This window comes from Hibiscus syriacus, unplaced genomic scaffold (genome assembly GCF_006381635.1).
Source record: "Hibiscus syriacus cultivar Baekdansim isolate YM2019G1 unplaced genomic scaffold, ASM638163v2 tig00008013_pilon, whole genome shotgun sequence".
Classification (NCBI taxonomy): Eukaryota; Viridiplantae; Streptophyta; class Magnoliopsida; order Malvales; family Malvaceae; genus Hibiscus; species Hibiscus syriacus.
This window is the reverse complement of record NW_024062150.1, coordinates 1,675,985-1,688,087: the sequence shown is the minus strand read 5'-3', so window position 1 is coordinate 1,688,087 and position 12,103 is coordinate 1,675,985. Positions and strand designations below refer to the sequence as shown.

General features: G+C 35.1%; 2 long non-coding RNA genes across 2 annotated transcripts; both read left to right on the top strand.

Moving 5' to 3' along the window:
* The first annotated feature begins 5,819 nt into the window (after positions 1-5,819).
* LOC120201902 lies at positions 5,820-6,308 on the top strand. Its single transcript, XR_005523688.1, has 3 exons — positions 5,820-5,890; positions 5,996-6,140; positions 6,218-6,308. It is a non-coding gene; the product is annotated as an uncharacterized LOC120201902 (long non-coding RNA).
* A 402-nt stretch (positions 6,309-6,710) lies between these two features.
* On the top strand, positions 6,711-7,164 carry LOC120201901. The gene is made up of 3 exons (XR_005523687.1): positions 6,711-6,775; positions 6,887-6,950; positions 7,040-7,164. It is a non-coding gene; the product is annotated as an uncharacterized LOC120201901 (long non-coding RNA).
* Positions 7,165-12,103: the final 4,939 nt, after the last annotated feature.

Below are 12,103 nucleotides of genomic sequence, written 5' to 3'. Positions count from 1 at the left end.
TCCAAGGAGTCGAAGCAAGGGCTTGCCGAAGATGTTCAAGAAAGGAACAATCCTTCAAAGACTCATAGACAAGAGTCGAAGGGAGCCAAGACGTTGAGGAACAAGGCAACCGTGGAGACACCACCCATTTCAAAGGTGGGAAGCGAGCTCCACCCTTCGTGTTAGAAGGGAGGATGCGAGGAAGGGCATCGGATTTTGCCGTGAGAAAGTGCCGATGCATGATGGCGTAGAGAACTGCAATGACAAGGGTTCAATGCGGGGAGTGTCAGACTTCATGGAGCAAGAAGGGCTGATGCAAAATTTTGAGTAAATGCCAACTAAATCAGAGGGGAAGGTACATCTCAACACTATTCTTGTGTTCTTGTGAGCTTGATTTGCAACTTTAAGTGAGTGTAGGTCGGGCAAGACCTAACTCTTAACGCGGATGGAACAAAGTTTGGATGGGATCCAAGACTTTGCCGCAAGGGACAAGGAGGTCCAAGTCGAGGCAAATCAAGACTTGTAGGAAGGAGTTCCTACGGAAGAGATGCACTTGTGGGCATGTTAGCCCGTTTCATCACTTGGCGGCAAGAGCCGAAGCGAGCACAACCATTATGGGAGGTTGAGTCCTTATGAGGGGACGTGAGCAAGTGGAGGCGTCAAAAAGCAACCAAGATTGATGTGAAGTATGGCGCGAGGGATCGTGAAGTTACATGCGGCAGAAGCCAAGGCAAGCAATCGTATGGGAGGACCGCAACAAGCCAAGGCAAGGAAAAGTATCCAAAGTGGTGTTGCCCAGGATCATTGAGTGCAGCGACGAGGGCGTCGCTAAGTTCAGTGGGGGAGAGTGTCACGGGCTAGGAACTTGGGTCCGAGACACTGGTGCAAGTGTCCGACAGAGAGGTTCAAGACAGAGGATCGGGCTTGCTAAGACATTGGTGCAAGAGTCCGAAAGGGAATCTCAAGATAGTTATCGGGCTTGCCAAAGCCACCAGACTTGGCCCATCGCTTCGAGAATGCTATGGAGCCCGTTCACATTAGCCGTGCAGAAAAGGAAAGTGGCATCATATCTGAAGATGATCACAGAAGCTCGGTAAATATGGCAAGAGGCAACAAAATCAGGAAGATATTGTGGGAAAATCTTACCATATCCAGTGTGAACACCTATCGAAGGAAAGAATCCTACTAATGGATGTAATTAGGAATGATTTGGTTGTAATTCCTTGATTTAGGGGATTTGTCATTAATTGGGCAAATCTTAGCCGTTGATGTAAAATGATCTAGGCCATTGATTGAGAGGGAGCTCAACTATAAATAGAGAGCTCTCCTCCTCATTTGTAATGACCCAATTCCATTCTTCTCTTTGTGAGAGAGTAATAAAGCTCTGAGGCATTTGCTCTATTCTTTCTGAGTTCTTAGTTCTTTGTTCTTGTTGCCTAGCTCGGTGGCCAGGAGTAGCCACCTTCGTGTTAGCACTTCCACACGATAGTCCGACCTTGTCGGCATTCTAAAGCTTCCGCAATCCGAAGCCTTGAGGGCTTGGTTCCAACCTTTGTGAGTTTGCACACTCACTTAGCTTGGGTAAGGCTTACTTAGTCGCCGAGAAGACCGAGGAGCGTCTAAAGCGTCTAAGGCCGCACGACCCGTCAGACCTTGACTCTGATATTCCGACGGTGTGAGGCGTCGAAGTTCTGGGGGCGTGACACTAAGGTCTAGAACAAAAAGTTCTCTATAGTATAACATTACAACTAAATATAAATATATAGATCATGCTTCAAATATGACTGAGAAAAGTTATCTGCAGAGGTTGAATAGTTGCACTCCTTAGGGAATAAAGGATGTGGAGGTTCTCCGCATAGAGGGAAGACTCGTTTTAGTAGAAATTCTTTTCCTTTATAGCAAAGATTCTTTCTGCGATCATCTTGTCTAGTCATTTCTAACAATTGTGTCATTATCTTATCAAACATAAATATAAGGGATGTAAAGATTCTTTTCATAGAAGGAATAGTCGTTTCAAATGCTTTTCACTTTATAATAAAAGATTCTCTACAAAATCATATTATATCATTTTCGATAATTGTATTTTATTTTATCGAAATGGAGAGATATTAATAATTCTCTAAAGAGGTTCAACAATTACACCTCTTCGTAAATAAGAGATGCATGAGTTTTCTGCATAATGGAAAGGCTTGTTTTAACATAAGCTATTCCCTTTTATAAAGATATTCTATGTAAATTATATTATCTAATCATTTTTAATAAATACAATATAATATTTGTTTAAAAATAACTCTTAATCATTTGATATTATATGTTCACATTCATTGTATTATTGATGCTCGAACCGAGACCTCAAAAAATTAAAATAATTCATTTATCACCAAAGTCGATTGGTTCATGCATTTAATAAATACATTTTAGATCTATAATATTTTAAGTTAGTATTTTTTTAATGTTCTTATTATTTGATAATTTTTTTTTTGAATTGAAAAGAGTTAGCTAAGAGCTATAGACTAAGACTGAACAGGTGCCTTCCTGCAATATTTGTATCCAGCAGTACCTTTGTGGAGCAAGTCATGAACCTCTTGAGGGGGGTGATCGTGAATGTGCAAAGAGAGTTGACCAGGAGACGACAACTTGGACATTTTGTCTGCCACCAAATTCCCTTCTCGATTAAGTAGCCCAGCAATGATTACGCAAATCAGCAAATGAGCGAACCAGTGGGAAGCGACTCCTCTCCGCATTCAGGTCATTAACAAGGTTCACTGCTTCAGAGTTATCCACTTGAACCTGCAAAAATTCAACTCCAAGAGACCATGCAACTTGAAGTCCAATAAAAATCCCCCAGAGCTCGGTTTGTAACGGAGTAGAGATACCGATATATTTGTTGAAACCAGATAACCATGAACCATCACAAGAGCCAATGACACCGCCAATCGAACTTGAACCATTTACCATATCCACAGCACCGTCTGTATTTAGAGAAAGCCATTGAGCAGGTAGTTTCGACCATGCAATACATTCCAAATTTTGGCCAACAATGGCACAGTTGAAGAGATCCCCAAGAGGCCAAGTCTCTGACGAGAAAACATAATCATTTCGGCGCTTCCAAAGGAGCCGAAGAAATGTCGAAAACAGTATGCACCATGGAATTCCATTATGTGAGGCGGAGGTTCTAGAATTCAGATTGCGAAGGAGCCAGTTTTGAAATTGAGACTGATAGAACTCAGAATCATCAGGGGCGAAGAATCTACTCCAGATACCTTGGACAGCAGGACAATCTCGAAAAGTGTGGGGAAGAGTCTCGGGGCCGGATTTGCAGATCGGGCAAGAGGGATCTGAAGTGAGCCGGCGTTGAGCTCGCTCAAGTTGAGTCATGAGTTGTCCATGCAAGGCTTTCCACACAAATAACCGGATACGCTGAGGCACTTGGAGAGACCAGACGGATTTCCTATCAGCCGATCTATCATTCCAGTTGTTACCTGCCAAGCACTCATAAGCAGAGGCAACATTGAAGCAAAGCTTGGGACTCCATCTCCAGTGGCAAGAGTCTGGCAAATCAGATGCATTGGGGGGGGCCCGAAAATGTGAGGGATTGCATCAGGAAGGAATAAAGCAGATAAGCGGCCGATATTCCACTCACCCGAGTCTACTATAAGATCTGAAATGCTGATGTTTTGATCAATGGCATTGGGGTGGAGCGCCCATTGACGCAGGGGCCAAGAGACGGCACCCATATATCTTTTATGTAATTATTATTTGAAGTTGATAAGTTTTTCTTACCGTTAAAATGTAAAATTTGTATTATTTCATAAATATAACTTAAAATATATTTTTAACCATATCTAAATATATTTTACAAAAAATATCCAAAGAAATAATAAATTCTTATAATTAGATTTTTTTAATAATATGAGGTAAGTACAAAATAATATCTATTTGAAGAACACTTTCAACCTTTCAACATTAAATGCTAACACCTCTGACATTTATGGTACTCGAACGTTACTGAACGTATATGATACTAAATAACCTTGGATTCAAAATTGAAAAATAATTAAATTATTTTTAATATTCATTGCCCAATGCATTAAATTACTAAAAAATAATTTTAAAAAGTAAATTGTTAAGAGTTATAAAACAAACCCTAAACTTAAAAAAAAGGAAGTTTAATTAGGTTAAAATTTGGTTCGTTTGCACTGTAATCCATTAGCTTTCTTTGCTTTGAAATAAAACGATAAGGACACCAACATCTTAAAAGATACAACTTAAATATCAAATTTTAAAGCCATATTTAAATTTAATGCATTAAAATTATTATTTTAGAAAAAATATTATTAAAACAAAATACCACAAACTCTATCAAAATAATACTTACCCCAGTCGGGCTGATTTTCTTCTTATTTTTCATTATTAAATTTTCCTTGAAATTTTCGTAGCACCACAAACAAACTAGGCTTTGGGCTATTTATTTATCTTTTAATGGAATTATTCAATGTTAAACGTTAAATCGATTAATATTTAATGTTTTTGTTTTACACCTCTAAATGATTCAGTGTTGATTGATTCAGTAAAATAATATTGAATGATTCAGCACAGAAATACATTCTGAATGATTCAGAGTCAATAAAAAAACAGTATATTACATTCAAAATCTCTAAATCAAAACATTTAATCATTATAAAATAAACAAACAATCTTTAATTTAAAAACCAAAATTCTTGCTAATAAATTACAGGTCCTTTCTAGAAACCCCCCAATATTTCCGCTTTTTTTCTTGGGAAGGGGGCGTCATAAATTCATAGTACACTCTCTTTCCTCTTTCTCATTAATACTGCTAAGTTTTTCTCTCTCTCCAAAAAAAAAAAAAACAACCACCTTTTCTCTGTACTTTTTCCCCCACCTAGTGAATGCAACTTGATGATCCCAAAACTCGTGTTTCGGCTCAATGAGTAATCGGTATTACTGCATTTTCATTCAACTTTTCTCCCTTTGCTTATCTTTTTAGTTACTAGAAGAGGGTACGGTTTTGTTTTGTTTTTTCCTTTTGAATGTTGGAGTTTTTCTAAGGATTTTAGAATCTGGGTTTTGATTTTTGGTCTTGATAGCTAAGAATTTGGATGGATCTGAGAGTTAATTTAAAGAGAAGGGTTTTTTGAGTCAATTTATCTGTTAAAACTTTAGAAACTTCATTTTTCAATATTAATACAGTAGAATAAGAGGGATTCTTTTACTATTATTTGATAAAACTGAAGGCTAGATCATGGAACATATTTTTGGTGTAAAATTCAAGCTTGGTCGAAAGATTGGGAGTGGATCTTTTGGTGAACTTTATTTAGGTATATGATAACATTTATATATATATATATATATATATATATATTCTCCCTTGCAGCTGTTATGTTGATTTTTGTGTTTTTGTTTCGCAGCCGTTAATGTACAGAATGGAGAGGAAGTGGCTGCTAAGCTGGTAATGTTTGATGTGTTTGTTTTTTTGTTTAATCACAAACAATTCTTTTATTCTGATGTAATTGAAGAAAATAGAGTAGGGGATTTATGCTTTTATCAAGAACACGTTTGACTGTGATTTATTTTGAATATTGTTAGAATTAGATCTTCTGACATTTGCTGCTAATATAGGAATAGGTGCATTTGTTATTCATGTTGATAGTTTTGGATGATCTGCTTAAGTGCTTAAACGAATTTCTCTAGAAGTTTAGTTGTTACATTGTAGTTGTACTTTGTTTCGTTTTCAATTTGATATTTTAATTGAATTTAATACTCTTGCCGATGTTTGGAGTGTTGATTCTGTTATTGGTTTGTTTGTTGTTGTTTGTCCAGGAATCAGTCAAGACCAAGCATCCCCAACTGCTCTATGAATCTAAGCTGTACATGCTTCTTCTAGGAGGGAGTAAGTTTTGTTCATCTCTTCTCTTATGTATCTATCTATTTTATTATGATATGTTGGTGTCCGTTACCAGTTCTCTGTTCTTCTAACTTTCTTTTACATGTTCAGCCGGTATTCCTCATTTAAAATGGTTTGGAGTTGAGGGTGAATACAATGTCATGGTTATTGATTTCCTTGGACCAAGCCTAGAAGATTTGTTCAACTATTGCAATCGGAAGTTTTCTTTAAAAGCAGTTCTATTGCTTGCAGATCAGTAAGTCACTACCTTTTTCTGGAAACTTTAATTTGGTCGGTCGGCTGCCTTATTTACATGTGTTCTTTTCGATTTAGATAAACAGAGTTGAGTATATGCACTCTCGTGGTTTTCTTCAGCGTGACATAAAGCCCGATAACTTTTTGATGGGTCTAGGGTGCAAAGCAAATCAGGCATGCTCCATTTATTTGCTGCTCTATCTGCGCATGTGTTTCTTGGATTTGTAAATAGACAATAAGGCATGATATCATGTTGATAAGATTTTGACACAAGTTTATGTTCCATTTGAAATATATTTTTCCCTAGTCAGCATACCCAAGGCATTCATTTTCATTCCTAGACCTCATAAACAATTTGGTTTCATGATCAACTGTTTTTAGAAAATCTTGCCTAATTTACCTCTTGTCATGAATTTTCAATTCATAAATAATAAGCATATATCTTTCTCTAGTGATCATTTAACACTTGTAACACTGTCCTTATTATATTGTAGTAATTTTTTCTTTGTAAAATGTAAACCTTTTCTATGGCTATGGTTACTCATTGAGTTATCATCATTTTTTGGTTGTGCAGGGAAAACAAGAATCTTACAGGAACAACTCGATATGCAAGTGTTAACACTCACCTTGGAGTTGGTGAAGAACTTATTGCACTTAATATTCTTATGGATTTTACACTCAGCAAAAATTGTAGCTTCGATTATTTGGGCTTTATATATTATCCAACATGCTCTACAAAACTTGCAGAGCAAAGCAGGAGGGATGATCTCGAATCCTTGGGTTATGTGCTTATGTACTTCCTTAGGGGAAGGTTGGTTGAACACACAAGTGGTTGCTTGCTTGACAAGTCTTTTAAAACTTCAAGACTTTGTTAACTTAGTTTCTTGTTCAATATCTCAGTCTTCCATGGAAGGGCTTGAAAGTTGGCACCAAAAAGCAGAAGTATGACAAGATTAGCGAAAATAAGATGCTTACTCCAATAGAGGCAACATACTTGCTTTTAATGGTCAGAATTTTCATGAAGTTTCCTGCTGGTTCTCTTCTTTGCAAGAAATTGTGGACTGAATGTATGCCTCACAATTATTATGCCATTTTCAGGTCCTTTGCAAATCATATCCTTCTGAGTTCACATCATATTTCCATTATTGTTGATCACTACAATTTGAAGGCAAACCAGATTATTCATATTTAATACTTGAAGAGGCTATTTTGGGACCTTTTTATTCGAGAAGGTTAACTCTAATTCTCACTGTTGAAGTATCACATTCAGGCAGAAAAGAGGCAACTATGATCAAGCGAACTCGAATTCTCTTTTAGGTTTACATTCAGTTTGGTGTTCATTTCCAAAGAAAGATTAGAGTTTGTAGAGTTAATCGAATGACAAAATTGGCTAAGAGGGGGTGAATTGGCAATAAAAATTTTGTGAAAGCTTTTGCAGAAAATTGAAAGTAATTGCACATCGATTTATAGTGGTTCGACTTTCTCAAACAAAGTCTACTTCCACTACCTTAGCTATCCACACTAAGGATTTTTCAACAAATTCACTAATTTGTTCTTTCTTTTGAGGTCAAAGAGATAACCTTATAATTCCCTCAAGAGTATACCCCAATTCTTGAGAACATTCTTTTCTCAAAGAGAAGATTACAAATTTGCAAACTTACAAAAAAACTCACAAGGTAAGATGTTTGCACAATTCTAGAACAAAGAAAAGAACACTCAAAAATGAATACAATTGAGCACAAAAAAAAGTGTTCTTGAAAGTAAAATGAATATTGAATGAAAATAGGCTTGAAATGTTCAAACTTGAGGTTTGATGCTTTCTCTTTGATTCTCTCTTGATTCTAGTTGCTTGATGTTTCTTGTTCTTGATCAATGGTTCCAGAACTTGTTTAAATACCCCTTGAATCAATTCTGAACGTTGGTGATAATTAGTGGGGATAATAGAGCCGTTTAAGTGTGAAAACAATTAATTTTTCTAGGTGGAGCGTCTCATGCATCGATGCATGATCAAGTATGCATCGGTGCATTCGTGTAAAATTCAAATATTTTGACCGTTGGAACGCTTGATGCATAGGTGCACCAAGTGTGTATCGATGCATGAAATGCATTCGATGTTTGAAAAATAGTCTGATGCATCGATGCATGGCTTGTGCATCGATGCATCAAATGCATTCGATGTTTTGAAAATATTCAGAGTGCATCGATGCATGGAGAGTGCATCGGTGCATGGAATGCATTCGATGTTCAATTAATTCATTGATGCATCGATGCATGTACTGATGCATCGGTGCATGCCTTTGAATAATTGATTTAAGGCTTGTTTTTTGTTCAAAATACTTTGTGAAAATTGTTTCAAAAATAGTTTAAGTACAAATCACAATTTTACACATTTAGTAAGGATTAAAATTGATCTTGAAAAACTTAGAGTAATAATTTGATATTCGGTTAATTGAATCGAATATAAAATTGTAAAATCATTTGTAAAATCTTAAAATTCATTTAACTTAATTTGTTATATCGAAATATCAAAAATGTTTTCAACAATCTCCCCCTTTTTGATATAACAAAACATTTGAGTAATTTTAAGATTTGTTTGAAATCGATTTTGAAAAACTTACTCCCCCTTACTATAGCACATCTTAAATTTTCTCTCCCTTTTTGTTAAATCAAAAAGACTCTATATAAACGTTTTAAACAAGAATTTTGAAAAACATTAGCCAATTGATATATTAATAATAAGCTGCTAAGATCACAATCAAAAGAGATATTAGCCATTAGTTTTCATAAACAATATTCATAATAAAATGTGAAATGGCATAATTTGGTCATAAATTTCTAATGATGCAAAATTAATAAACAGAAAGCGTTAAAATGGCAAACCAAATATATATAATAAGTTCAAGCATCCTCAAACAAACATCCAACAACTAATCAAGTTCAAAGTATCAATCAAACCACAAAAATCAAATCCAAGTTTTAAGAACAAGAAAGCATGGCAAGTAAGTCTACTCCATCGGAGGATCGGGAGGAGGATGTTGAGGAACGGGAGGACGGTTTTGGTGAGACCGACTAGAGGATGTCCTAGGGCGTTTAGGATTAGTCATGGTAAGGAAAATCGGAAAAGGAATATCACCTGCAATTTTAAAATACATGTATGCAGAACAATTAATCCCAAAACTCAAATGAGTCCTCAATAATTCAAGGTTCTCTAACATAATCCCAATGGGCAAAGTTTTGAAAACTATTTTAAAATAATATCATAATATGTATAGTTTTCATGAAAACAACACAATTAAATCAAAACTATCACTTAATTTTATTTTTTTTTATTTTTTTTTAAATTCGAAATTTTAATTTTGAAAAATTATGTGTTTTTGATGAAATTCGTTGTAGAAACTAGTTTAGAATCATCATATAACTAATGCCCGATAATTATTTCAAACTAGAACTAATCTAAACGAGTCATAAGTTCAAAAATTAATAAAATAGAGTTTTTGAAAAATTACCTTGAAAAATTCGGATTGAGGGGAATGTGAAGATGTTTTGAGCGATTTAATGATTGTAGCAGGTTTGTAGGATAAAAATCTTGAAGAATCCGATGTTTTCCCAAAGATTTTGAGCAAAAATAGAGATTTTGAGAGAGAGAGAGAGGTCAAATGGCCGTATGTTTTAGTGTTTAGGGTTTGAGAAAAATGAAGAAGATGAGGATTTTAAACCTAAAACCCGACAGATGCATCGGTTCATGTTCTTATGCATCGATGCATATTCAAGGCATGCATCGGTGCATCATGGTGATGCATCGATACATATTCAAAGGGATGCATCGATGCATTGTTAAATGCATCGGTGCATGAAGCACAAAAATGTCAAAAATCCGTTTTAAACACTTAAAAAGCTAAATTAATAGGCTCTAGTGGTGTTGGCAACTCATATATCAAAAATTAATTATGTTCAATCAATTAGTCTTTAAACATTATTTGAACATAAAATTAATTTTCACTAAGAATCATAAACTCCCCCTAACTAATAGCAAGAATGCAATCAAAAATTATTATTATAAGTATTTTTCAGTATTTATTAAAAGTGCTAAATTATTTTAAACACTAAGTGAAGATAGGTCAGTTAAACCTAATTCTCTTCTAAGTGTCCAAAACCTTTCCTTGTCTAAGGGTTTTGTAAAAATATCCGCTAATTGGTGCAAAATATCAACAAATTCTAGAACTACATCTTCCTTAGTGACATGGTCCCTAATGAAGTGATGTCTTATTTCAATGTGCTTAGTTCTAGAGTGTTGGATGGGATTTTTAGTGAGACAAATAGCACTAGTATTGTCACACTTGATAGGAATGATACCTACTTCAATTCCATAATCAAAAAGTTGTTTCATCCATAAAACTTGTGCACAACAACTACCGGCTGAAATGTATTCCGCTTCAGTGGTAGATAATGCAACACAATTTTGCTTCTTTGAAAACCAAGAAATCAACATATTTCCAAGGAATTGACAAGTACTGGAGGTGTTTTTCCTATCTAATTTGCATCATCCATAATCTGCATCAGAAAAGGCATGCAAGCTAAAGCTATAGTCTCTAGGATACCAAAGTCCTAAACTAGGAGTGTCCTTAAGGTATCTAAAGATTCTCTTAATAGCTAGTAAATGTGATTCCTTAGGACATGATTGAAATCTAGCACATAAGCAAACACTAAACATAATGTCCGGTCTACTTGCAGTTAGATAAAGCAAAGAGCCAATCATTGACCTATATAATTTAACATCTACACATTTACCTCCTTCATCTAAGTCAAGCTTTGTTGAAGAGCTCATTGGAGTGTTATGAGGTTTCCCATTTTCCAGTCCAAACTTCTTAAGCATATCTTTGACGTACTTAGCTTGATTAATGAAGATGACATCTTTTCATTGCTTGATTTGGAGTCCCAAGAAAAATGAGAGCTCCCCCATCATGTTCATCTCAAACTCACTTTGCATTAGCTTAGAAAATTCTTGGCAAAGAACATCATTAGTAGAGCCAAATATTATATCATCAACATAAATTTGAACTACTAATAAATCTTTACCTTTATGTTTTAAAAATAATGTAGTGTCAACCTTTCCTTTTGAAAAACCTTTTTCAATTAAAAAATTTGACAATCTTTCATACCAAGCTCTAGGAGCTTGTTTTAAACCATAAAGAGCTTTTGTCAATTTTAAAACATGATCCGAAAAATTTGAATCTTCAAAACCTGGAGGTTGTTCCACGTACACTTCTTCATTTATAAAACCATTTAAAAATGCACTTTTAACATCCATTTGATATAATTTAAATTCATTGAAACATGCAAATGCTAATAACATTCTAATTGCTTCCATCCTAGTTACGGGAGCGTATGTTTCATCATAGTCTATGCCTTCTTCTTGAGTATAGCCTTGAGCAACAAGTCTAGCCTTGTTCCTCACTATATTACCACTTTCATCAAGTTTATTTCTAAAAACACATCTAGTACCTACAGTAGATTTATTACTAGGCCTTTCAACTAATGTCCATACTTTACTTCTCTCAAATTGATTTAATTCTTCTTGCATAGCCATAGTCCAATGTTCATCTTTTAATGCTTCTTTGATGTTCTTAGGCTCTATGCATGAAATAAATGCAACATAATTACAGATATTTCTAAGAGAAGATCGAGTAGTTACCCCTTTTGATGGATCACCTATAATTTCACCATCTTTGACATAGTTGTACTCTCTTGGAAAAGATACTTCCCTTTCTTCAATGGTTGGATTCTCGAGGAGATCATGAGTTTCCTCATCTTTTGTTTCTTCATTTGATGATGATTCTCCAACGTCATGTCTAACGTCATTTGCTTGTACAATACCTACATCATCATTAACAGAAGAATCCTTCCTCGGAAGGGGATTATCATCGAAAACAACATGTATAGACTCTTCTACAACTAAAGTTCTTT